General features: G+C 49.0%; 1 protein-coding gene across 9 annotated transcripts in view; it reads left to right on the top strand.

The window, feature by feature from the left end:
* The first annotated feature begins 3,002 nt into the window (after positions 1 to 3,002).
* The window catches only part of MAP4 (microtubule associated protein 4), a 150,863-nt gene continuing 126,164 nt past the window's right edge, over positions 3,003 to 27,701 (top strand). For all 9 annotated transcript variants that reach the window (XM_082297656.1, XM_082297652.1, XM_082297655.1 and 6 more), the window contains exon 1: positions 3,003 to 3,129. The gene's annotated coding sequence lies outside the window, so the exon portion shown is untranslated. The remainder of the gene's footprint in view (positions 3,130 to 27,701) is intronic.

Below are 27,701 nucleotides of genomic sequence, written 5' to 3'. Positions count from 1 at the left end.
GTGGAGAAATAGGTTATGTTCTTTAGAGGGACAAACAAAGGTAAAGGAGATGGTTTGAATTTTTGCACAGGTGAAGTGTATGGGGAGGCAACAAACGGAGCGTGGCCTGAGGTTGCTCCCAGGAAGCAGAGAATAGACTTCAGATTTTAAACTAAACTAAGGAAGTTTCATATTAAACAGTGCCCTGCGAAGCCATGCTAAGCTTGGGTAGAATAATAAAGTAGAAATGAGTTTTTCTGGGCAAGGTTGGAAAGCACAGGAGCAGCTAAGAGGACACATCTATCAGTGGTTCACCTAGGAACAGGCCCAGCTGGGATTTCATTGATGATTTTTTTCATTGATGATCTTTATATTGATGATTTTTGAGGAGTTACAGGAATTCACCTGTGTGGAGGATAGAGGTGCAGCTCATATTATATAATGTCCTTCCTTTCCTTCCTTTCCTTCCTTCCTCCCTCCAAGGTCCCTTCCCAGCTATTCTATGATTTACTTGGTTTCATGGAAAGAAAACCCATGGCTGTGGGGCTGTTGGGAGCCCAACCTCCCAGGGTGACACCGCCAGGCTTGGGGAGCTCAGAAGCCCCTTGTGCAATTCCATAGGGACGCTTGGGTTACAGTGGACAGTTGCCTGCTGCAATTTATAGTTTACAGTGGACACACCTGTGGCATTAAAGGGCTCTACCTGCTCTATGATTTCAGGTGTGCCTAGCTGGGATTTGGGTGAGGTGTCAGAGCTGCTGTGTGACAGGGAGAAACCTGGGCACACATGTCCTTAATCCACCAAAGGTTTGCTCCTGTGTGATTGCTGTGCAGGGAAGGCCTGGCTTTGGGCTCTCAGGTTTTTTCTTTTGGGGAACAAATTCCAGACTCGGAATTTAGAAGAAATGATCCTGAAGCTCTTTTAGAAGCCAAAAGCAGGTCAGCCCAGTGGTCAGACATGCACTGATGGAACTCACTACTTTTTATTGTATTATTGTGTTGTAACCCCCTGCTTTTTGTTATATTACATGTCTGTTCCACAGACACAGGAATCACTGTCCTGCTCTAGGACCAGGGTGCCCCTGTCTCAGAGACAGGCAGCAGAAAGGCTCCAGAGGGGAAGAGAGGTGGATTTCCTAAGGAGAGAGAGGGATCATTAAGCCTCTGATGATCAGGGTAGGCTGGGACAGCCCTGAAATTCAAACCACCGCCTGACCCTCCCAAAGAAAGCCATTAGGATGCTATTTTATCTTGGAGCTTAAAAATAGCACATGGTACAAGCAGTTGTTATGGCTCTGCCTTTCATCAGGACACGGGATTTCCCCCTCCCAGCTCCAGCCCTGGAAAGGTACCCAGGCTTGGGAGGTTGGGAGAGGGGTGGGCAGAAGATGCAGCTTAACCCCACCTGGATGGGGTGTGCCCTCTTCCACACCTTATGCCAAGGGTGTTTCCTCCCTCCAGTGCCCAGACATGAGGCACACCTATTTTTGTTTTAATTTAGTCACCATGCTTTGATTTTCTTATCTGGCAGGCCAGCGAGTCCCATATTTTCATGATTTAGTAGCTCTGCAGCTCCCTCTGGGCAGATGGGTGACACAGAGCCCTGGGGGACATGCAGGAGCCTTGCTGTCAGCAGACAGGGGATGGTGTCCCTTCCTCCTGCCCAGGTTAACTCCCAGAGTACCCTGTAATGGTTTATCCATGAAGGATGGGGCTGAACGTTCCTCCTGCGTGGTTGCTGTCACTGCGCCAATCCAGTGTCACCTCGCTCTCGTCTCAGGGAGTTTCAGCCACGGGGAATGGTTTCACGGAGGGAAGCAATTGAGGTTACAGTGATGGTGGATGAGGGAACAGTGACTGGTGTCACCCGCCTGGACTTGTGCAAAGTGTTTGACTCCGTCCCACACGACATCCTCGTCTCCAAACTGGAGAGACAGGGATTTCCTGGATGGGGCACTTGCTGGATAAGGAGGGGGCTGGATGGTCACACTCAGAGTCGTGGTCACTGGCTGGATGTCCGAGTGCAGACCGGTGACGAGAGGGATGCTCAGGGGTTGGGGAGTTCCAGTGCCTAAAGGGGCTCCAAGAGAGCTGGAATGGGACTTTGGACAAGGGATGGAGAGACAGGACACAGGGAATGGCTTTAAACTGAAGCAGGGTAGATTTAGAATGGTTATTAGGAAGAAATTCTTGGCTGTGAGGATGCTGAGACCCTGACAGGGTGGCTGTCACCCTGAGACCCCAGCTGTGGCTGCCCCTGGATCCCTGGCAGTGCCCAAGGCCAGGCTGGACATTGGGGCTGGGAGCAGCCTGGGACAGTGGCAGGTGTCCCTGCCAGGGCAGGAGTGGCACTGGATGATCCTTAGGGTCCCTTCCAACCCAAGCCAGTCTGTGATTCTGTGACTCTGCAGCTGTGCCTGCTGTAAAAACATGGCCTTTCACCCCTCACCGTCCTGCTATGTACACTTCATCCCTTTATCCTGTTTTCCTGCTCTCCTCCTGCCCTCCTGCATGTGCAGAGGGTTGCATTTCTGGGCCAGAAGGGCCACGGAGGATTATGAGCAGCAGCACGAGTGGTCCCTGCTGTTCAGCCACCTGGAGGGGCGGCTGGGAGCTCCATCTGTCCCTGGGCACTGCTTTATCACAGGACTCCTTCCAGCTCCTCCACATCCACGACTTCTGTGCAATACAGGCACGCACACGCTCCCAGGCTTTCCTCTCCCCTTTTAAATACTGTCCTTTCCTGCCCCACCACACCCTTCCCAAGGCATGGGATCTCCTCTACCCCCCCAGCCGTGTCCCCTCAGCCGTGTCCCCTCAGCGCCGCCCCGGCCCCGCCCCCGCCGCTGGCCCCGCCCCGCGCCCCGCCCCGCGCCGCACCCAACCGCGCTGCCCGTTCACCGCAGCGCCGCCCCCGCCCCGCGCGGCCGCGCGCCGCCCGCGCTCGCGCTGATTGGCCGGTGCCGGGCGCGGCGCGGCGCTGATTGGCCGGACGGCGCTGGCCCCGCCCCCCCGCAGCCAGCAGGGTAGTGCGCTCGGCGCGCGGCCAGCGCGGCTCCGCTCCCGCTTCTCCTCCCGCCGGGCCCGCAGGGGACAGCGACACTCGCCAGGCGCCTCCGTCCCGGCGCTGCCCCGCGCCCCCGCCGCTCGGTAAGGCCGCGGGGAGGGGGCTGCGGCCGGGGACGGGGCGCGGGGACACCGCGCTGCGGGCGCGGCGCCCTCCGACGCGGCGGAGGGGCGGCCCGGGCCGAGCGGGGGCTCCGGCCTCGCCGGTGTCCGGGGGGCCGGGGCGGGGGTGGCAGGGGCTGCGGGGCGCGGGAGCCGCGCAGGGAGGGCCCGCAGCATCCCCGAGCATCTCCCGGGGGAGCCGGTGGAGGGAGCGGGCGCTGCCGGGGCGCGGCTTTGTTGCTCGGGGGCAGGGGCTGGGGTGGATCCGGGGGTCTGGGAGGCCCCCCCGGGGTTTCCCGGCGTTGCTCCCGCAGGGTCCTTTTGGATCCGGCTCCCCCGGGTGCAGGGAACCGCGGATTTCGCTCAAGGGCGACTCAGTGGTTCCGCACTTCTCCTTGGGACTTCTCGAAACTTTTTGTGCCGTGTTTTCCCCCCGTCCTTCCCCGCTCTGCTCCCGTTGGATCCCTCGTATTCCCGGCTTTATAAGGATGGCTGCGGGCTCGCAGCGGGGCACGGGGTGAGGGATGAGCATGGGCAGAGCCGCGGCTCGGAGCGCTGGGTGTGGCGAGCCGGGGATGCGCCAGGCTCCAGGCCTCTGCTCAGTCATCGCAGACGCAGCCGAGCCATAAATTCGGAGCGGGCCCGGTTTCGGGATGAGCAAACTTCTCGTACATGGCACGGCCGCGTTATAAGGTACAAGAATTAAGCAAATGTTCGCCACGGCGTGATGCAGGGTTGCTGTTAATACGTCTAAATTCAAGGTGGTGAAGTTTTTGGTTCTGCAGATGCTGTTCTGCTGCCAAAAGCTGCTTCTAAGTGTATCCTGGTAGTATGAGTGTTGTAAGCTCTCCCTCTCTTAGAGCGGCGTGTCAAAAGCCTGATCTGTGAACATCCAAAACCTGAATTTAGATGTTTAGTTCTCTTTTCTTTAGGCGGCTCTTGATCTCTCTTACTTGGTTGCTCCCTCTCTTATTTCCTTCCCCTGATTCCTGTATGGATTTAGCAGATTATCTCATTGATTTTAGAGTTTTTTAAAAAGTTTTTATTTAATTTTAAAGCTGGAATTATCTATTCAATGAGCCATGTTCTTCCCAGCTTACAGTTCCAGCCGAAAGGCTTCTTGAATAATACAATAGCCATCCAAGTCCTGCTCAGCGTTTCAGTGTGGAGTAACAAGCCTTGCTTGGGGCCTCTTTCTGCTCTGCGTGTGATGCTGCTGTAGCTTCATTTTGTAAACTGAAGGGACAGGACTGTGCTGGAGTTTTACAACTCTAAAGCTTCTTTTCTCCTCTGCCAGGGCCTGGTGTCCCATCTGGTATATTTTGCTGGTACTGTATCTATAAGGTGCTGTTGCAGCTTGATTAACCCCTCCTTTATTTGAGAAAGAGAAATTGTAACTTGAAATTATTCAGGTTGACAGTACAACTATGATAAAGGTGATATTGGCTGGACAGACCTGTCTGTCAAATTTACTTTATGGGTTTTTGTTTGGTTTTTTTTTTTTCGTGAGAACCGATGGAATTTCTGATTGTCCTTCCAGATGCATTTTGGAGGATTTGTGGGCTCTTTTAAAGTTTTTAATTTTTTTATTCTTTTGTGCCTTCTTGCATCAGAAGAGGTGAGCTTTTTCAGTTTGAAAAAGAGCTTAACTTACTTGCTATTGCAACAGCAGCAATATCCTGTGTCTTTTGTTTTGTTTGGTAATGATTACATGTTAGTGGCAAATAATAAGCTTGAAGGCAGAATAGCTGATCTGTTTGTGACTGTGATTGTTGACTCTGAAGCTGAAGGCCGTGGATATTATTAAATCTGTTTCTATGTGTCTCTGCAGAAATGACATCAGGGAAAGATCAGATAATACAAAGAAGTGTCAGTGGTTTGAAGATGCCAGCCCGGGGAGTTCAGCTAGAGCCCAGTGTTGCCATGGGTACAGTTTGTGGGTCACCCCCGGTTCCCCCTGAGCCCTCAGCTGATATTAGGAGAGGATTATGTCACTCCTGTCCTTAAAGACAAACGGGGAGGCTGTTGGAGGACGCTTATGGCAGCGGATCCTTGCTGGGGCTTTACTGGCTGACTTTATCAGCTTGTTCCTCCAAAGCCAGGGCTGTGGCATGCACTGTCCCTGTGCTGGCCACTGATCCCAGGCAGGCTCCAGGGAGTGTGGGCCCCGTGGGACACCACGGCTCCGCTCTGCGAGCTGCAGGACCTCACCCTGGCAGGATATCTGGAGATCTGCTTTAACAAGTTGCCTAATTTGTCTGTGGGGAGCTTTGAAGGTTGTGAGTGCTGTGGTAAATGATCAGTGCAGCCCTGTTTGGGTGAGCACTGGAGTGGCCAGGGGGTGAATAATCACACCCCAGGCTCCCAGACACTGCTGGAACCAACCCAGAGTTACTCTGGGAGCAGGGTGTGCTGGTAAGTGTCATTTACAGGTGGAAGTACTAATTCTGAAGTATTTGGGTTCAGTGCACTCGTTTGTTCCCTCCCAGGGACACCAGGCAGTTTAAGGCAAGGTTTTAAATAGCAGAGTGCTGCCTAAACTGTTCTGTGATGATATTAAACACCCCCATGCCTCCAGCAGCCTGAGCAACAATGAGAGCAGAAGCCAGTTGGGTTTTTGGAGGGGCAGAAGGTGAGGCTGAGTGGAGGCTGGGGCAGGACTGGATTTCCAGCCTTAAGCTCGTTATGTGAAGTCTGATGCATGCTCAGTTGAAACAAATGAATTACGTATTCCTGCTGGTAAAAGGGCTGACACAGCTGTAATTTCAGCGAATGGAGCTGTAATTATATTTGAGGTCCCAGCCCCTGTAGTATTTTAGTGGTTGCTTCTCTTCCCTAGAAATAAATGGATCTGAGCCATTAAATCAGATCTGAGTTCTTGCAGAGTTCAGGTCTGGTTTACACCCGTTGCTGTTAGCATGTTCTTGCTCTTGTGTACCTCAGGCTTAAACTCACCTGCTGTTTGCTGAACCAGTAATGTCTCCAGTGAGAACTCAGTACTTGGACTGCATTTGTGTCTTGATGTGCGAACTTCCAAATTCTGACCTACACCAAACTTATGACTAAGGGAAACCACTGGTCAGACAGGATTTAAAGTCTGTCAGGATGAATTCAAGCTACTTGCAATTCAAATGAAAGTGATGGTTACTTGAAAGCGAAATAATGTGTGACTATACCTTGGTTTGGTCCAGAAAAACCCCAAATAATTTATTTTGCTAGGCTAGACATAGATTGGAAGATAAAATTCCAGTCTCCTCCGCTGAGAATGAAGAGTTCAAGGCGTATTACTCATCGTGTTGTTGCGAGTCAGATTGCAGACAACAAAATTATAATTTGTGTAGGTACCTGTGGAGTTTCAAAGGCAAATTGAAGAAGCTGATACTGCTCTGAAAGGCAGAGTTATTTCCTGGAACTCCTGGTTTGTGCTTCCTGTCCCAAATACAACAGATGAATCTCTTGCTTAGTCAAATGTCTGTGTCCACAGCTTCCTTGTGCTTTAACAGCAATTGAAGTGATTATTTCTGTGCTTTCTTTTTTTCCTCCTTGAAGGCAAATGAAATTATAGTCAGCTGTAGATCAGAGAAACCAGGGGTCTGTGATTACAGCACATGGGAGGGTGGCAGAGAGCTCGAGCCTTGAGCTGGAGCCACCAGTGCTGCGTCATCTCCACAGAGCTCATCTCCAGAAGAGAGGGTGGATGTCCTTCGGAGCAGGTTCTTGGGAGATGATGGAAAAGCTGGGCTGAGCAGGGCAGGTAGGACCCCTGCATCCTGGGGGGGGATTTCTCCTCCTACAGCTCAGAAACCAATTCCATGCCTTAGTGTTCCGCACATGGGAGGGAATTTCTCGTGGGAAGAAAAGGTCAGTGAAATCAGTTGCTGTAGATGTTATGCAGATTTTAACTTGGTAATGAGAAGAATGAAATACTTGTGGCTCACACTAGTGCCCTGTGTTGTTCCTGGGGAGGCTTCTTAATATGATGTTAGAAATTATTAAATTTATTTAAAATTATTGGGAAATCTGACCCCGAAGGATTATGAACAGACATTGGTGTGATACTCTAGTGCTATTCAAAATTACATCAGGATAGTGCTGAGGATTTGTCCCAAACAAGATCAGTCTTGGACTCCTCTGAGTAAGTTACTCATTTTTGTATGTTGCCATAAGAGCCCATATTTTGGAATGCTGGAGAGCAAAACTTTTTGCAGTTGTTGCTGTAGAAAACATGGGAGACACCGTGTTCATGGGAAGTGTAGGTTACTTCCTGGATAAAAACAGTGTGTATGTAAGTGATGGTGTATTCCAACTCCATAGTGCACACTGCTCCCTGGAAGTGTCTGCTGGAAGGTGGGAGGGCAGTGGGTTATTTATTCTGTTCTCCCCTGGAGACAGGGAGGGAAGGGGCTGACTTCTTCTCTCGCTCCTGGAAAAGGCAGCTCCTTACTGTTCTTTTTAATCCTTACCTTATTTTACTCCCTGCCTCTTAGAATTTTTCTTGGGGACAGTGGCAGCTGCTGAATTGGTAGTTCCTCTGGGGAGTAGCAAGATACCAACATTGAGATAAAGCTCACAGTGTCCCTGTGATTTGAACAAAACTAGCAAACAAAAACAATAGTTGTAGTTGCATTATCGAGGGAGGTTTGTGTAACGCAATAGGCCCTGGATTAGCTTTCCTTTGCCAAGGTTGGATTTCCAGCCTCTTGGAGCTGTAACTCTCCTTGTACAGAGAGTTTAGCGTAGACAAACACCGTGCTGGAGTCTGTACCCTGCCCGAAATGAGTGTGTTGGCAGGGTGGAAGAGTGGCTGTGTGGGTGGGAGGAAGGTTAAGTATCAGGTGTATCCCTGAGTGGGTGACGTGACACACACGGTGCAGCTGCAGATTAAAGTGGGATGAGCAGTGCCCGGCTGCGTGCTGGCTATCAGGCTACTCCGAGGAGCTGCAGGAGGCTTCTGGGAGAAGTATGCAGTTAATCACATCCATTAGCATGATTAAAATCCTGATTAGCCGGTGTCACTCACTCCCATTTTCCACCTACACTTTGCCCCTTTTCACCCGAGGTATTTGCAAGTACGAGCAGCGGCGAAGCTGGGCACGGTGCAGGCTCCAGCCACGGGATGGGCTCGTGAATGGATCCCAGGATTCTGGGCTTTGTGTTGTAGCAAAGTTCCTCAGAACTCACAGCCCAGCTGCTGTCTGAACAGTACATCTGAAAAATCAGCCCCTCACAGCTGGAGGAGCCTCAGCAGGACTGCGAGGAATCCAGTGGAGCATGGAGTAGGCTCGTCTTGCTTGTCAGTCAGGTGCTCAGGGCTTGCTTGTGTTCTGTATCTGGTGTGTCATAACGCTGGAATTTTAACATCTGCATCCCTGGGTGCTGAGGAGCTCCTCGTGCTGGCTGGCACCTTGGGGCAGCAAGGCTCCTCTGGCCTCCAACAGCCAGGGCTAAATGGGCTGGAGAACAAGTCCAGGGATGGGATGATTGGGAAAGACAAGGCTGAAACTGAGGTTAGGGGAACTGCAGATCAGCTGGCTGGACTTTGACAAGAAGTGGGAAAAAAAGGCAAAAAATGAGGTAATTGTGCAAATTCCTGTGTGCAAAACCTCTCTTCTTAAAAAACTTCACTGGCTGGGGAGATACTGTACATATTAAAACTGGATCTTTTTGGAAAAGCAAACGTCTCTGAGCATTAGGTCATACACTCCCAACACATTCCCGCCTGGGAGTGAGTCATTGTTCCTTTTGTAAAATTGTATTAGAGCTACATCATCCCCAAAAGCTGTTTTTCAGCTGAATTTAGGGTGTTGACACTTGCTCTAAACAAAGTAGAACTATGGGAGCATTTATCAGACCAATTTCAAAGTGTGTTTACATACTCCGGAGTTGCGACTCCCGGAGTGCTGGAGCTCAGTTCATTCTTGTGAGTGGAAACCCTCATCTCTCGCACTGAGGATTGGAGCAAATACCTTCACATAACTTAACTGATGTTTGTGAAGTGCTTAAAATCCTCTGGAAGGGGCAGGGAAACATCTAGGTGCTTTTACCTGGTCTTATTTTTCCTTCCTCCCACTTGTTTCTTGCAGGGACTGTGCTGTGTCAGCTCTTTGCTGTAGATACTCTGGCAGTTTGTCCTTCCAGGAGCTGATCCTGAGCGTTTGTTTCCATATTATGACTTTATTTTCTCTAACAAAACTCATTTGAGGTTCCAGCCCTCCTCTGCTTTATGCTTTTCTCTCAGGTTGTTGTGCCAGAAGTTCAGTGCAGTGAAATGGGGCAGTGAGAAATGGGTCAGTGCTCAGGTGGGATTTCTACAACTAATTTTAGAAGCTGCGCTGACTCTGTTAAAGGGGAAGTAGAAACAACTGCTTAGAGGAGGGGATGCCAAGCACTCATCACACTGGCTTTGTTGGGGAAAATGTGATGGAGAAATGCTGTCAGTGGGATGAGTAAGAGCTTGGGGTGAAAGATCCTTGTCAGACTTTCATTGGAAAGGCTTAGGCTGCCAGGCACACCAGGATCCCAGAATGATTGGAGTTGGAAGGAGATCGCCCAGTCCAACCCCTGCCCGGGCAGGGGCACCTGGAGCAGGTGACACAGGAGCATGTCCAGGGGGTTTGGGATCCCTCTGGAGAGGGAGACTCCAGGCCCCCCTGGGCAGCTGTTCCAGGGCTCTGCCCCTCCTCCATGGAAAGAGGCTCTTCCTCCTGCTGAGCTGGAACTTGCTGTGTTTTGGTTTGTGGCCACTGCTCCTTGTCCTGTCACTGAGCAGAGCCTGGGACCATCCTCTGGCAGCCCTGGGGGAGATTTGTGTGGATTGATGGTATCCCCTCTGAGCCTTCCCTTGTGCAGACTGACCAGGCCCAGCTCCTGCAGTCTCTGCTCATCTGGGAAATGCTCCAGACCCCAAATCCAAGTTCAGTGTTGCTGTGTTTGCTGCTAACACCATTTCAGTTCATCAGAAAGGGAATCTGGGTGCAGACAGCAGTGAGGATAGGGCAGGAATTAGGCACTTGGAGTTGCTCTGAACAGGATGCAAACGGAGATCTGAAAGTTGTGCTTCACTGACAGTTTTCCTGTAATCCCCTCTGGAAAGCACTGGGCATTTTTAAGTACCTGACTCTTCGTAGTTCAGATTTGCCAGGGTTTCAGGCACACTGAGAGGAAGAGCTCGACTGTGGTAAAAGGTTTTCCCTGGGTTGGGCTGAAGGTCCTCGTGGCCTGGGAGGTGCCCTTGGCAGTGACATCTGCTCGGGAAGTTCACGTGTGCCATTCCCCAGGGGTAAGTGCAACTTGATCCACACTTGAGGAGAAAATCAGCAGTGATGTGAAATCAGTAATGATGCTGGATATGAAATGTGCTGGATATGATGTTGGAAACGCTGAGGAAAACCCAATTGTAAACAGCAGCTTAAAAAACTGTTTCAAAATGTGATTGTTGGTGCTGCTTGTAGCAGTTCTAAGAAGTGCTTAATTCCTGCCTGTACCCTCATTGCTCTCTGCACCCAGGTTCTCTTTCTGGTGCACTGAAGTGGTGTTAGCACCAAACACAACGATTTTTGAATTTGGAAAGTTGCTTTTTCCAAGAATCCCAGAATGGTTTCTGTTGGGAGGGACCTTAAAGCCCATCCAGTGCTACCCCCTGCCACGGGCAGGGACACCTTCCACTGTCCCAGGATGCTCCAAGCCCCATCCAGCCTGGCCTTGGACACTGCCAGGGATGGGGGATTTTGGTGTTGTTGATGAGGTGTATTCCTCTTTGTGTTTTTTTGTGTTTAACCTCTCAGTTGCAGCCATTTTTCTGTTGCAGCTTTATTAAGTGCAGTGCCCTGTTAAAAGATGCTCCTTTGCTTATCTGCAGTGGTTTTAAAGAATCTCAGAAGTTTTTCTGCTGTCCATGGATACTTTCACTGCTGTTAATTAGGTAACTGGAATCTTCCAAACTGGGATAGCAAAGACAAAAATCCCCAAGCAGCTCCAGCAGAGGCTCTGAATGAAGCTCTGCAGACAGGGGAGGCAAAGAATGAGACAAAGAACTGAGTCACCCTCCCTTCCTTCCTTTGGACTCTTGTGGTGGGAGTGAATCGTTTCTGTTTTTAGTCATAAATCAGAGCAATTAAAAAACGGTTCTGGATGCTAATGGCTGGATCATTCAAACTTCTAACTTAGCAGGAGCTGTGGATTTAAGTGATTTAAATAAGCAGCAGTAAATTAAATATACTGTGTGATGGCCTGTTGCTGGATTCCCACCAGGACATTATGGATGCACGGCCTCAGAAGTGCGGCTTTGATTGTAACTCTGAGTGCAGCCCCCAGCCCTGGATCCAGCACGGGAAGGAGCTGGAGCTGCTGGAGAGAGCCCAGAGGAGGCTCCAGGGGGATCTGAGGGATGGAGCAGCTCTGCTGGGAGGAAAGGCTGGGAGAGCTGGGAATGTTCAGCCTGGAGAGGAGAAGCTCTGGGGTGACCTCAGTGTGGCCTTGCAGGGCCTGAAGGAGCTGCAGGAAACCTGGAGAGAGACTTTGGACAAGGCCTGGAGGGACAGGACACAGGGAATGGCTTCCCAGTGCCAGAGGGCAGCGATGGATGGGAGATTGGGCAGGAATTGTTCCCTGGGAGGGTGGGCAGGCCCTGGCACAGGGTGCCCAGAGCAGCTGTGGCTGCCCCTGGATCCCTGGCAGTGCCCAAGGCCAGGCTGGACATTGGGGCTTGGAGCAGCCTGGGACAGTGGGAGGTGTCCCTGCCATGGCAGGGGTGGCACTGGATGGGCTTTAAGGTCCCTCCCACCCAAGCCATCCCAGGGCTCTGGATTCTGGGAATGTTTGGCCAGCTCTGCAGTTGGTCTGGGTGAGTTGAGTGTCGGCTCCTGCCCAGGTTTGCAGGATGTGACTCCCAGAGTGGAAGTTGGTTCCACCTCCACCGGCGCAGCGACAGGACACACCCACCAGGATGTCACCGAGGCTGGAATCCTGCACTAAATCCTGTTGGGATGACGTGCTGTGGGGCTGGCACACAACGTGTGAGTGTCAGGTGGTCCTGTGACACCACGATGATGGGGACTGGAGGATGCTGTGGGTGGCTCCAGCTATATTTTATATCACAAATTTGCATTTATCTATGAAACTACAATGTCTGTAATCTGCAGGGTTAATTTTTCCAGGATATCTTCATGCTTAAAGCATACATTCTGTTTTTCCTTAAGGTGTATTTTAACCCATTGAAGCATTTACAACACGAGAATTAAAGGATATTTCCATCTTGTGAAGGGGTGGATTTTCTTTAACTAGTTTTTTTTTTTTTAGGTAAAATGCACTTTTTTTTTTTTTTTTTTTTTGCCTTGGGATTTGGACAGAGCATGTAGGGCAATAGGATCAAGTGTCACATTGGGGATTACATATTTGTCCTGAAGTGACCCTCTTAGGAGCTTGCATGGGTGTAATTGGTGAATGACTGGATTTATAGGGATGTATATCTGCATTAGCACTGGTTTGATGTGACTCGAGCTGATTTGCTTTTGGTCCAAACTATTTTCAGCTTGGGGAATTGACTTTTAAGGAGAGATGCTATAATTTGCCTAAAACTGGCATTTTTAGGCTTGTATTTTCCCTTTAAAGCACTGGTGGTTTTACGAGGATTTAACAGCTCCACATATGAATGTGGAGCAGTTCTGCACGGCATTGTCTGGTGGCTGAACCCCAAATTTATCCCAAAAGCTGCACATCTATTTGAGACCTCTGGGTGTTAATGGTGTGGAAAAAACCTTTATCATATCAACTTTACAAGATTCTTTTGTTGCATCAGTCACTGTCTTGTTCTTAAAACTGCAACAACTCTTTCACTCGTGGTGTTCTGTATTATTTTGGTGTGTTGTGTCCCTTTGCTGGCAGCTCCTGTGGCATTTCCCTCTCCTGGAAGGAATTAACATGAATTTGAAGGTGTTGGGGAACATAAAGGAAACTCCTTGCACCTCCAAGCTTAGTTTTCTGCAGCGAGGGTTTTGAACGTGCCAAATTAGCAGTAATTGCTGGTCTTGCTGACAGACTTTCCCTGTGGGCACATCCTGGTGTGCTTGTGTCTGAGCTGAGCCTGGCACCCTGGTTCTGCCCGCAGCCTGGGATTGCAGCAGGAAGGGTTTTCTGTGTGGCTCTGGTGGGCAGTGAGAGCCCTGCCCTGCGCTGCAGCAGCTCTGGGATCCCTTCAGGTGGTGATGGATGAGTGAATGGCTGTGATTCACAAAGGCCTTTAGTTCTACAGCATTCATTTGCATTTTTTCCTTAATTACCCTGAGCTGTGTTTGTCCCACAGGTTTCCCTCTGCTCCCCTCCTCCTGCTGCTCTGCTCTCTCTCCAAAGCTCTCAGCTGCTGTTCTTTCTCCCTTATTTCTGTTTTCCCACATCCTGTTTAAGGCCATCTGAGTGTATTCAGTGTAGGGTGGGTTTCTTTTTTTTTACTGCAAAGACCTTTTAAAAGGGCTGTTGGAGGGGTGAGTGGAGCACAGAATTTAACACACTGCTCCCAGAAATCCTGACTCTGGCTGGCATCAGCTGATGGTGTCTTGTTTAAACATACCACAGACTTGATGTTTTTTCCCCTTGGGATTTTGACTTCCTGTGATAAAAGGAGATTCCCTTTTAAAGCAGAGCTCCGTGGTTATATAATGAGAGAAGGAAATACTCCAGAAGTGACACTGGGAGAATACTGCCCGTTAGACAGGAGAATAGAAAATTCACTCAGGAGGGCACTGGTAACTCGAGTCCTCCTGGGAAAGTGAGAGGAACACATTTAAGGAATTAAGTAAGGGAGTGAGCAGGGCAGAGCAGTGGAAGGAAGGTTATGGTGAGGACAGAGCTGTCCAGTGCACGTCTAGGATTCCCCTCAGAGGGTTTAACTCTTTCCAAACTGCTTTTCCTCTCCTCCATAAACTGCTGTGTTGTTCCCAAGCACCAGAAGTCTCCAAATCTGACCCTCCAAGAGCTGTGCTGGTTTTTGCTGTTGGATTTGAAGCCATGAGTAGAAGTTATTTTTGAATTTGTGCATGTGGCTTTGTGTGTCCCCAGCAATGCCAGACCAGGGAATTCCTTCCTTCCTTCCTGGAATCCTTCCTTCCTTCCTTCCTCACTTTCTGTCCCCCCTTACCAGGGTTGCAAACTTACCAAGGACTGTGCAGGAGTCAGAGTGGAAATTGGCTTTTTATGCTGTTGGTAGGGGAAAAAGGAAGTTTCTAAGGCAATTTGCTATTCCTCAGCCTGGGTTTTTGGGAGGCAGGGATACAAACTCCCAGGGAAGCCAGCTGGATTCTGGCAGGGAGTCACTGAATTCGCTGAGCCTTCGTAGTTCCTGCCCTTGGAGTTCAAACTCGGTGCTGCACACACCCCACACTCCCTACAGACACTGCTCCTGCAAGTCTGAGGTCCCTGTGGATTTAAAATGGAATATTGATTTCCCTGGTCTAGGATATGCCTATGGAAACCTGGAAAATGCCCACGATTCATCAAAACTAAGCTGGTTCTCTTTCTAGTCTGGGGTACATCCATTTTCTCTAGTATGTAATTTATCTGTAGAATAAATTTTCAGCAGCCAGATATGCTGACTGTGCCTGTTATGTTTCCCCAGTGAAATTCCCTGGCAAGCCTCGCTTCTTCCAAGATCATTTTGAGGTGCTGATGTAATCAAACGGTCGAATGTGAACTCAACAAGAAATTATGTAGTGCAAAGTTTGCTCTTAAAATCCATATGGAATTAAAGTGCATTTGTTATTTTTGTGTATTTTTAGTGTAGGTATTTGTGCTATTCAGTACCTTTGCTCTTGCTAATTTTTTAATTAAGAGATGTCAGTTTATGCCTGCGGAGGGGGGAAGCAGGACCGGCAGTTACAGATCCTTAACACCTCATCAAAATTTCAGTGGGAGTTATTTTTTCAGCTCTATTTGAATAATTAAACATTGTGCTGAACTAACTTTGCAAATGTGGGGGGGGGGAGCACAAGGAGTAATGAAAATAGTTAATCTAAATTGAAATGCATTAGAGCATCCTGGTTGTACAGGTGTAACACCCTGCTTTATTCTAAATAGTTGTATTACTTAAAAGAAACTTCACAGCTTACAAACTGAGGAGTAAAATATAAACAGAGATTGGGAACTGATCCTCTGAAAGACAGAACTGAAACAGGGGGGGGCTCTGGTGATGAATATCTTGTTTAACACAGAGATCACCTTGAGTAGTATAATTTTCCGTACTGAATTTTTAACCCTTGCTTCAAAGCAAGGGCACTTCCAAAGTGCCTTGGGGGACCTGCATTTTGTCCTTAAGTTAGTTTAGTTTTCAAATGAAAGACTGTAGAATCTCATTATTTATGAAACAGAAGCTCTGGATTAAGCTCATATGTTCCTTTATTAGAGAATTCCAACTACAAAGGGAGGCTGGGTATCCACCAGCTGCACTCGCTGACTGATAGCAGGCTTTTCAAAGTAGTTTTCTTTCAGCAGTCCTGTTAATGCTTTAAATTCAAGCCTAAATTTTTTTGTGCGATTAGAGGTAGGAAGAAAAATAAAGTTGGATCAGAGGAATAAATGCAAATAATTCAGCATGAACAGCAGAGCAGGAGGGTGAGGTGAGTAAATTATTTTGATATGTGTTTGAAAGTCAGCAGGACAGTATTGCACTCCCCACTTTACAGCGTATTAAATAACATCAGAATGTAAGAACTGTGAGACCACATCAGGCAAAAGGTTCAGGTACATGGGCTTTGGTTTCTGTTTTGTCCTTTTTTCATCTCCTTGGCTTTTACTCTCGGGTGGTGGGGAAGTGCGGGCTGTGTCCCCGTGTCTCCTTGTTTGTGCTCCTCCGAGAGTCCTGGGGACTCTGTGGGTTTCAGTTCACAGAATCCACACTGGGTTGGGTGGGAGGGACCTTCAGGATCATCCAGTTCCACCCCTGCCCTCTCCTGGAGCCCCTTTAGGCCCTGCAAGGGGCTCGGAGCTCTCCCTGGAGCCTTCCCTTCTCCAGGGGAACATTCCCAGCTCTCCCAGCCTGGCTCCAGCTCTGGGGCCTCCTCTGGGCTCTCTCCAGCAGCTCCAGGTCCTGGTGCTGTTGGCTCCGGGGCAGCTCTGCAATGGGGTCTCACCTGAGTGGGGCCGAGGGGCAGAATCCCCCATTTCCTGCTGCCCACGCTGGGGCTCAGCCCAGGCACGGGGGGTCTGGCCAGGGAATGTTCAGCTTCTCATCCCCCTACACCCCTCGGTCCTCCCCAGGGCTGCTCTCCATCTGTTCATCCCCTGCCTGGGATTGTCCCAGCCCAGGTGCAGGACCTTGCCCTTGTTGAACCTCCTGAGGTTGGCACAGTCCCACCTCTCCAGCCTGGCCAGGCCCCTGTGGATGCCCCATCCCTGCCCTCAGGCGTGGGACAGCACCCAGAGCTCGGTGTCACCAGCAAACTGCCCAGGGTGCCCCAGTGCCAGGTGTGTAATTTGGCTTTTTGAGTTTCTCCATCTCCTCTGCAGCAGAAAATGCCTTTCCCTCCTCAAAGCCAAGAGCTCTGTGCACAGGTTAGCACTGGTGGTGTCGAGGAAATAAGCCAGCTCCAAAGTCTCAATATTGGCAAATAAAGATTACCTGTGGCTGCCACTGTCACCTTTGTCCTCTCAGCACAAGGTTTCACACTTGCAGCTTGCAGGTAACACTAAACACTCCTCTCCCTCTTGTGAGAGTTTTTCTGTTAATCTCTCACAGTACAGGAGCTGTGATTTCTAGATGAAATGCTTTATATTGTACTTCTCAAAAGCATAATACCAAAAAAGGGGGTTGTGTGTTGGGAGGAGCATTGTGGGCTGTATTTTATGGAATTGACTGAAATCTTACGGTTTTTAATCTGGAAATTGCCTGTGGATTGTTCTCTCTCACAAGTTTTTACTAAATTCTGTTACTCTACTAATTTATTTTTTTATATATTTTTGAAAAAAGAAAAATTGTGTTTTAAGATGTTCACTGGGTTGGCCAGATTCAAGGCAGGCTTTTGCTCTCACATGTCCTTTGTGTAAATTCTGGGTTAATTAAGTGACTCATTCATTCAGTCTGGCTGAGGCTCCACAGGCCAAGGAAGCTCCGGCAGCACATGATGGGGTGAAGGAAAAAACAAACCCAGCACAGGGTGAAACTCTCTGAGGCGTCTGAGCTTCCTTCTGGAAAGTGAATAGGGAATAGGCAGCCTGTGCCTCGGTGGAGATCTGCAGGATCAGGCATTTCACAGGACATAACCAGAGGTTCTTTGATTCCTGAACACTCCAGGGCTCTTGGTTTGTGTTGTCTTGATTTCTGAGGCCTGGCTGTTAGTGGATGTCCCTGTGTTGTGGTTTCAGTTCTGTGCTGTACAATGGCAAATCTGAGTTCTGCACCGTTTAAACTGAGCAGGGCAGGGATGGATGGGATAGTGAGAAGGAATTCCTGGCTGGGAGGGTGGGCAGGCCCTGGCACAGGGTGCCCAGAGCAGCTGGGGCTGCCCCTGGATCCCTGGCAGTGCCCAAGGCCAGGCTGGACATTGGGGCTGGGAGCAGCCTGGGACAGTGGGAGGTGTCCCTGCCCATGGCAGGGGTGGGAATGGGATGATCCTTAGGATCCCTTCCAACCCCAAACGGTCTGGAATGACTTTTGTTTTATTCCAGCAAGTTTCTTGCATGAAACACAGAAGCAGTTCCTGAAACACAAGTCAAAACCTGGAATGCCTGGTTAGGAGGGGATGGACAGACCTGAAAGTAGAACCTGCAAGTATTTCTTCTTTCAAACACCAAAGAGGAAAAAAAAAAACAAACCCAAAGAAGAAGCCCCTCCCTGAGCTCTCTAGAATTCATCCCATCATGATTCTAATAATTTAAGTTAAAATTTTTAAAATGTCTTATAAATATTCCAAATCTAATGAGGTAGGAATATAAGAGAAAGAGAGGGGAAGCACTGAACACTTTCTGAATAATAAAGTGAATCTTTCTGTAAAACATCTTTACTAATTAATCCAAAAACGAAGCAAACAGAAGTACAGCAGCTTGTAACAAAAAGCTTTTTGATGGAGTTTGCTGCTGGGAATGAGCTCATCCCGGTGCCCAGCTGGGCACTGGGCAGGGCTGGAGCTGTTTGCTGAACCCAAGGGAGCTGCGTGGGCTGTGGGCTCGTGCTGGGGGGAGCTGCGAGTGTGGGGCCATTCTGAGCTTTCCCTCCTGCTTCCACAGGTGGAGTCAGCAAGAATTTGGATTGTGGATTTGCTGCACTTACTTTTCTTGCAATTGCATTGATTTTTAGGTACATCAGGAGGGCTGGAGAGGGACTTTACCAAGGGCATGGAGCGCCAGGCCAAGGGGGAATGGCTTTAAACTGAAGAGGGTAGATTTGAATTGGTATTAGGAAAAAATTCCTGGCAGTGAGGGTGGGCAGGCCCTGGCACAGGGTGCCCAGAGCAGCTGTGGCTGCCCCTGGATCCCTGGCAGTGTCCAAGGCCAGGCTGGACAGGGCTTGGAGCAGCCTGGGCCAGTGGGAGGTGTCCCTGCCCATGGCAGGGGTGGCGCTGGCTGGGCTGTAAGGTTCCTTCCAACCCAAACCTCTCTAATGAAAAGTTGTTACAGAATGAAGAAATGTGGTCCCCATCCTCATTGAGAAACATCACTTTGGTCCTTGGGCGGAGCCAAGCAAGGTTGAAATTAAAAATGATGTAACAGTGATCCTTGGCTTCATAATTTTAAGTTATTCCTTTTAAAATATAGTACAGTGAATCGATGTGCCTTCTGTGCTTTCTACCTGTTTCTGGTTTTAAAATGATGAAATTGTTGCTTTAAAATAAGCAGTTGATTGGGAAAACTACTTGTAGTAAGGGCAAACCCTGAATATTCAACTTGTGGGGGTTGACACTCGGATCTTGCTGAGTGGGAATTCAGTGATGTGCCAGAAACACAGAGTTTGCTTCATTCTAAGTCAGCTTTAAACACCAGAAGTTGTATTATGCATTGTTCTTTCAGTTTCTCACCCTGATAAGCTGCTTTGTTGTCCTTGCAGCCTCGTGCTGGTTCCAGTTTAAATTGCAGTATCTGTGTGTAGGGGAGGCCAGAAGGTTTGGAGTCTGCAGAAACTCCAATACAAATGTTTTATTTCTGCCAACTAAAGAAGTGCTGAGAACTGTAAAAGTAACGGGATTACATGTGAGGCAATGTGTTAGACTTGTCTCCCTTGTCCCTGGAATTTGTCTTTAAAACTATGGGAGAGTTAATTAGGGTTTGAGTTGTAACAGCTCCTACACATGAACGCAGCAGGAGCGACTGAATTCATCGTGGTGAGGGTGACTCAGAAATCCCCAATTCCTGAGCTTTGGCACAGTTTTTGTTCCATCAGTACTGTCAGATGTGGTGCACAGGCCAGTGTCACTGCATTCCCACCTCCTGGGTGTATTCCCACCTCCTGGGTGTATTCCTGGAGTAGTGAATGCAGTACTGGGAGTGGAGCCTGTCAGTGCAGGGCTGCACATGGACAGGGCAGCAGTGAAAGGGCTTTGGAATCCCAGAATGGTTTGGGCTGGAAAGAACCTTAAGGATCATCCAGTGCCACCCCTGCCATGGGCAGAGACACCTCCCACTGTCCCAGGCTGCTCCCAGCCCCAATGTCCAGCCTGGCCTTGGGCACTGCCAGGGATCCAGGGGCAGCCACAGCTGCTCTGGCAATTCCAGCCCAGCCCCTCCCCACCCTCCCAGCCAGCAATTCCCAATTCCCAATCTCCCATCCATCGCTGCCCTCTGGCACTGGGAAGCCATTCCCTGGGTCCTGTCCCTCCATCCTTGTCCCCAGTCCCTCTCCAGCTCTCCTGGAGCCCCATTAGGCTCTGGAAGGGGCTCTGAGCTCTCCCTGGGTCCTTCCCTTCTCCAGGGGAACATTCCCAGCTGTCCCAGCCTGGCTCCAGAGCAGAGGGGCTCCAGCCCTGGAGCAGCTCTGGGGCCTCCTCTGGGCTCTCTCCAGCAGCTCCAGGTCCTGGTGCTGTTGGCCCCGGGGCTGGGGCAGCTCTGCAATGGGGTCTCACACATCTCCACACGCCACGGCCTCAGCACTCCCGGTTTTCTTTGGGTCTGGGTGAATGATCAGTGGCAGGAATGCAATTGTGTCTCGGCCAGGAGCAAGTGAAAGTGTGGATGGACATATGAACAGCTGGGCTTTGCTTTTTTTTTCTTTTTTCTTAATAAGTCTGAGCTGAACATTTTTAAGTCCAGATTAAAAGCTGGATTGTATAATTATTTTTTAATTGATCTTTGCAGTAAGAACCTGTGCATTAAACCACAGAACTTTCTGAATTCCAAATGCTGTGAGAAATAGAAATCAGGTGGATTTAGTGCTGAAAATTCATTTTATGGATATGTGTGAAGCATTTTCATTCAGTCATAATTCAGTGTTTATTATTAATGCAGCTTTTGATTTCTGAAGGTGTTATTTGAGCTTTCTAAGCAGTCATTCTGCACTGATTTATTTGGTTGTGGTGTGAAGTAACACATGTTGTACTGGTTCCAATCTTGATGAGGAAACTGCTGCTGATCTTGCTGCATTTTCAGAGCAGGAATTGCTTTCCTTGATAAGCACAGAACAAGGATCAGAGAAAACACTTCCAGCAGCTTTCTTGGCTTAGGCTGTCATTGCTCTGATAACACAGACAGTGTGAGAGCTGCTCCTCTGCTTTCTCAGAACAGGAGGGTCTGTGGGGATGGAATCTTTGAAGATGCCAAGTCTCTCCCTTCTTTATGTTCCCTGTAGTTCTTATCCAGCTCATTGTTTGTTTACTGTGACTGAACCTTCAAAAATGCAGCAAAGTAAAAGCACTCAACTCTCAAGGGGGACCTTCTCTCTACAAAAACTTGAGGTTGTAGTGAACAAGGGGCAGGGCAAGGCGGAACGGCCTCAGGCTGTGCCAGGGAAGGATTGGGTTGGACATCAGGAGCAATTTCCCCATGGAAAGGGTGCCCAGGCCTTGCCAGGGGCTGCCCAGGGAGGTTTGGAGTGCCCATCCCTGGAGGCGTCCAAGGAACACCTGGACATGGCACTGGGTGCTCTGGGCTGGGGACAAGGTGGGCATTGGGCACAGCCTGGACTCCATGGCCTTGGAGATCTTTCCCAATCTTAATGATCCTGTGATTCTCATGTCCTCCACACCTCTGGCTGGCTCTGCCATGACTGCAACCAAAGAGAGGTTTAAAAACCTGTAATTAAATGATGTTTAGCAGCACCCTGCAGGTTTAGGGCAGGGTGGAGGGACGGTGGGTGGCAGTGCCAGCCCCTGGTGCTCTGCAGGGAGTGTTTGGGGCCTGTGTGTGTCCAACACCCCGTTCCCTGTATCGTGTCTCAGATCTTGCAGCAATGTGCTCCTGGGTTCTGGTTTAACACAGCTGTCTGCACCTTGTTGTAACCTGTCAGCAGCTGATGGTGGGTACTCAGACTGCAGCCCAGTTTTTCACGCTGAATTGAACAAATCTGTTTTTCCAGGCAGTTGCATAACGGGAAGTGTCTGCTCATCCTCTGTTCCACTTATTTTTTGTTGGCTTTGGAAACTTTTTTCTTTAGAAGCCTTAATTACTCTACTACAGTTGTAAATAAACATCTGAAGGATTTATCAGGTAATTTCAGGGCCAGCCACGGTTGCCTTGAATTTTCTAAGGAGTGACACTGCTTGAAAAACCCTAAAAGCCATGGTTTTGATGCAGAATATGAATGTGTTCCAGCTCAGTCCAAGAATTTATCCACAAGATGGCTTTGAGCCTTACTCTGACTGGTTCGTTTTCCAACCCACCTTTAACAAAGGGAAACTTACCCCTTAAAATGGACTTTTTTTTTTTTGCTGGTGGCTTTGTTTTTCAATCTGAGTCTGAAAAGCTTGGGTAAGGTGAGTTTCTTTATGCCTTGGAAATGTGATCTGTGAGCTAAGAGGCAAAGAACTAAATGTTAATGACCTTAACCCTATCTGGCTGCACTGCTCTGACCCTTATCTCCCATCTCCCCTTTCCCCAGGTACAGGTATCATTTTCTGCTTGCACCTCCCAGAACAAATCCGCTCGGAGATGCTCCGATTTTAGCTGGAAATGTGAAATAATGGGAGAATGTTGGTTTTCTTTGGTTCTCCTGCACCCTGGTAGTGCCCAAATTCTTGATTCTGGGGTGTAGAGAAGTTGGTTGTGCTGGGGATCACTCAGAGCTGACCTAACAAAGCTCTGCCTAAGCCGAGGGGCAAGTGCTGTTGGGTGCTGGGCACTGTCCCCTCACAGGGGAGGTCAAATGATGTTTTGAGGCTTCTCCTGAATTTGCCAGGAGAATTTGGAATGTTCTATGAGTGACTTCTGCCCGGCTGGGATCACAGTGAGGTCCTGACAAAGTCAGTGTGTAATCAGGAGTTTAATGTTTTAGTAGTTTTGGTGTCTCAGGATGCAGATACTGCTTAATTCTTGCTAATCTGGTCTTTTCCATGTAAAACTTTCAAGTAACAAATCCTCTGAAAACTTCTGGAATATGCTCATATTCTGACTGGATTTGGTTTGAATTGATTCTAACACTTATGTTGTCTCTGCACTGATTTTGAGTGTCATTAACTTCTGTGGTAGAGGATGCCCTCTAGTCTAGAAGCCGATGAAAAAGACGGAGAGGGACTTCAGCTAAAAGCCTGGAATGACAGGACAAGGGGACGTGGTTCAAACTGAGAGGGAGTAGGTTTGGATGAGATATTGGGAAGGAATTCCTGGCTGTGAGGGTGGGGAGGCCCTGGCACAGCTTCTCTGGGCAGCCTGTGCCCGTTGAACCCATTCCCCCCATGTCCTGTCGTTCCAGGCTCTTACCCAAAGTCCTTTTCAAGGGATCTGTCACATTTGTAATCTGTAGCTTCTGTATTTTGGTATGGGCTAAAGAAGTCTTGGAGAGGGGAATTACCCTTCTGTGTGCTGGTTTTGATCCAGGAGCTCTGCTCACGGAGGAAAAGCAGATTCCTTCTCCACTGGGCTGTGAGCAGTGGGGTGTGTGCCTTGTCCTGGGGATGTGTTTGCTCACCTGTGGCTGGTGAGGGCTGTGGGGTGGTTCTGATCCCTCCCCTCTGGCTGTTCTGACACCGCTCCTGCTGTCAGGAGCCTCCGATTTCCATAGCAGCAAACACCAGGTGCTGCCACCAACCAGGAAGCCTGTGAGCAGAGGGGATGGATATGGGTGAAGGAGGGTGGAATTCCCTGCAGGGCAGCCTCTGTGTGTGGGAGCAGATCCCACAAACAGCAAGCAGGGCGAGCCTTCACTCGGAACTGCTCACGGAATTCTGTCTGTAAAAAGCAACCAGCTCATGAAAATCATCACTGAGCAAAGGAGATGCTGGCTTTGCTGTGGACTGGGTTTCTCACCTTTGGTGGGACTGAGTTTTGGAGATGTGGGTAATGCCTGGATCACGTTCCTCGTGTGTTCCTGCACATCTGAAATACTTCTCCTGAAATACACAGCTTATCAAACCTGTCACACTGCTCTGCTTAGATACTGCTCTGTGTTTAGAGCACATCTGGGCATGAGAGTTGGGTTTATAGGAACCTATGTAAATGATCTTTTTCATGGAAATATTGATTTATCTATTAACCAAATAACGTGTATTTTCAGAACTTTTAACCCAGTGTCCTGGTCATGCTCCTAGCCCATATTCTGTTGAACTTTGGTATTTTTTTTTTCCTTTTTTTCTTCTAAAGCATCCATGCAAAATCTACTGCCGTAATAAGTTTCCAACCTGAAAAGCCAAGAATTAAATAAATCCAGAATCTCTGTTGTAAAGGTACTTTTAGGTCAGGGCTGGGGCGGTTGCAGGTTGGGGTGAAGCAGCACAGGTCAGTGGTTCCACCACATTGGAGTCCCTGTAAAATGCTCCATTCACAAGCACCAAGCAAAGCTCAACTCCAGGAACACCTGCATGGATCCTTTCCCACGAAATCCTAGGGGCTTGCTAGGTGGGTTTTTCAGTGCTCAGTGAGGTCCATTAACTGTCCCTGGGTTGTGACCTGCAGATCCCTGCCCACCTACATGTCCCCATGGGATAATCCCCTCCCTCCTCCAGGGCAGGGATACAGGGGGAGGTTGTGACCTGGTGTAGGTGAGGAGATATTAATGGGCAGCTCGGGCCCTTCAGTTATGAAACCTGGCAGGCATCAACCTTGAAACTGTAAGGCAGTTTCAGTCTCGTGAATTTTCATGCTTTCTTACAATAATAAAATGTCAGAGATGGTTGGGAGTTCTCCAGGAGCTGTGTGGCTTTGAAGCTGTTGCTGTGGCAGCCTGCAAGGTCCCAAGGAGATGGGAAATCCAAGCTTCTCTCCTGTTTGCCTACAGCAGGGCCTGAGCTGACACTGCAGACAACATTCCTTAATCTGCTGTAACTTGGTAAAATCGCTCTTGGGGGCAGCAATTTCCTTCTTGGTTTTCCTTTTCCAAAGTTGAGGAAAGATGTTTTGTAGTTCCAGTGAGATTAGGGAGTTCTCCATTCTGGGGTGCGTGGGTATATTTGATTACAGAATCTTGCAATGGTTTGGGTTGGAAGGGATCCTAAGGATCATCCCATTCCAATCCCCCTGGATGGGCAGGGACACCTCCCACTGTCCCAGGCTGCTCCAAGCCCCGTCCAACCTGGCCTTGGGCACTGCCAGGGATCCAGGGGCAGCCCCAGCTGCTCTGGGCACTCTGTGCCAGGGCCTGCCCACCCTCCCAGCCAGGAATTCCTTCTCAATATCCAATATAAATCTCTCCTCTTTGAGTTTAAAACCATCACCCCTTGTTCTATCATCTTCCATCTGTCTTTTGTCTAAGCCCCCTTTAGGCACAGGCAGGACACTCCTTCATGTTATGTTTTTGGATGTACATAACACTGCTGGCCATTCCACTGACCCTTTGATCTGCACAGCAAGGGTTTGGCATGGGTGAGAGTGGAATAAAACAAAAGGGCTCTTCTGGAAGCATCTCCAGCCTTGCCAGAGGAGCTGTGGGGGAGCAGCCGTGTTCTGCTCCTGCTGCTCTGGGTGTGGTGTGCATGCAGTGAGTAACAGAAGGATCCTTCTTGTTTGACATGTTGGACAACCTGTTACACCTTGGCTGAGAGACTTTGTAGAAGAGTTTTATAAACCAGCAGAAATGTTGATTTTTAAAAAGGCCCTGAGTGATAAGCCCTTGCAAATGCCCTGTTTGTTCCAGTCGTGGGCTGGGGAGGTGTTCCTGGTGGTTTGCTCTTGTGTAGTGGCAGCTGAGCTGGACTGCTGGAGCTCCCAGGAAGCTGAGGTGATGTGAATATGAAAAAAACCTAAGTAAGCTTCTCACAGTCTGGTGTCTCCAGCTACCCTCGTGCTACTGAGTTACGTGATGTTTGGTGACTTCTGGTAGTGCTGGGATGTTTTATTTGAGGAGATTTCCTCTTGCAGCCTTTGACCTGGGGCAAAAATCCTCTCCCAGACACTGGTGGGTGCTGTTCCAGAGCTGCCATGGACCAGGGCCATTCTTAGATGCATTTGCATGTAGCAACCCTGGTGTAGAGAGCAGGATTTTATATGTGGGAATGCTCCTGGTCACTGTAACTCAACTGTGACATTGCAGCTCCTGGTGAGGAGCTCCTTCCCATTCCTTCCTGATGTAGGAAGGCATCTCAGGAAGGCCATCATTCAGCTTAGCAGCCTCTCATTAGTGGACATTTGGATAATGAAAGCTGCTTCTTCTCCTCATTGCCATCAAAGAGTTCATTAATGTTCCCCCAGCTGGGGCAGGACGGGCACTGGAGGAGCTCCAGCCCTGAATGATGATTTCATAGTTCAAGACTTGACTCTGTTCTTAGTGCTCCTTGTATAATGTGTGTGTGACTGAGTCTTTATGAATGTCAGATCATTAAAAAAGCTGTTTCTGGCCTATACTATCCCAAAAGATGCAGGTTGGGTAACGCTGGCAGAGGGTGGGCGTGGGGATGTGCTTTGACAAATAAAGCAGATGACAGGAGTTACAGTGGATATGTATTGATTAGACAGAACAGTAGGAAGAATTCCTGAATTCTTAAACCCTCTATTTTTAGATGTAATTCGTCTGGGCTGAAGGCTTTCTGCTCCCTGAATTGTTCCAAAAATAAATATTTCAGAAGAGGATTAAACTTGAATGTGAAAGACAGTGTTTTTTATGCATCAGTGTTCATGGAAGGAGCTGGTCAGAAATCACTATTCTCCTTAAATTTGCATGCTCTGAATCCAAATTAGAGCTGCTTTCACCAAAACTACTCATCCACACGGGAGGCTCGAGGTGCTGGTGAGAATGCAACTGTGAGAGCTAATTTTAGCTAATTCAGTCCTGTGAGCAGCAGAGTCCTTCAGCTGTGAAAAGAGACACTTCGCTCTTGCTTAAATCACTTTCTTTTTTTATTGAGCTTCTGCTGAACAAGGACGGGCTTTGCTGATTCTCACCAAGGGCAATTTCTGCCTTGGGTTTTGGTGCTGGGTTTCTTTTTGGTGTGAATCTGGATGTTAAGATTTTGTTTTGTTTTGACACTTGAGAAAGATCTTTGAATCTTTCTACGCATCGCTTGTGTTGAAGTCCTTCATCTCAGCCTTCTCTGGGTGTTTCCAGGCTCCTGTCACGTGGTACTTCGTGTGTGACATGGACTCTCCCACCCTTCCCACGTTCCTCTCTTGGGCACTGACAAACCAGAGGGCCCTGGCTTCTGGAACTTTCCTTCCCAGGTGAGTGCAGCCCTTGCTGCACTGCCCAGCCTTCCAGAACCCTTTGGGAAGGTCCTTGGCTGGTCCTTGACACTGGCACTATGGCAACCCATGAGTCACTCCTCCAACTTCCCAGAGTCATGGCATGTTGTTTCTCTTTTTCAAATTGCTCCTGACATCCCAAAATCCGTGGTGCTATAAAAACAGCTCCGCTTGTGCAGCTGCTTATTTCCTGTCTGATTTTATGAACCTCACTGGGTTTTAACTTTGTCAGCCTGAATCGCTGCCGAAGACTCTTACTTTAAAGTCTGTCCCCTATAATAAGGATGAAATGTGGATGTTGCCAAAGAGTGTCTGCTTGCTTTGCAGTGGGAGACCTTCATTCTTCCCTGTGCTACCTGGGACTGGGGAGGATCATCTCCTTCTCCAAGCAGTAGGACTTGCGTGACTGCTGTGGAGCTCTGCCTTGCTGTTCATGAATATTTCCCTAGAAAATTATTCACTCTTCAAGTGCAGTGGAATTACATCCTGTGTTTTCAAGACTCTTTAAATTATTAGTCTAACTTAACTTCTCTTGGGAGAAGCTCTACTCAAAAGCCTGGAATTAAATGTAAAAGCAGTCTCTTTCAAATCCCAGAATCAATTGGGTTGGAAAAGATCTCCAAGGCCATTGAGTGCAACCTGTGCCTGACCCCCACTTTGTTACCAGCCCAGAGCACAGAGTGCCACATCCAGGCCTTCCTTGGACACCTCCAGGGATGGGCACTCCAAACCTCCCTGGCAGTTGCAATGTCTGAGCACCCTTTCCATGGGGAAATTCCTGCTGATGTCCACCCTGAGCCTGCCCTGGCCCAGCCTGA

This window comes from Coloeus monedula (genome assembly GCF_965178545.1).
Source record: "Coloeus monedula genome assembly, chromosome: 1".
Lineage (NCBI taxonomy): Eukaryota > Metazoa > Chordata > Aves > Passeriformes > Corvidae > Coloeus > Coloeus monedula.
Note: the sequence above shows the minus strand (reverse complement) of the source record. Positions and strands in the feature narration are given on the sequence as shown.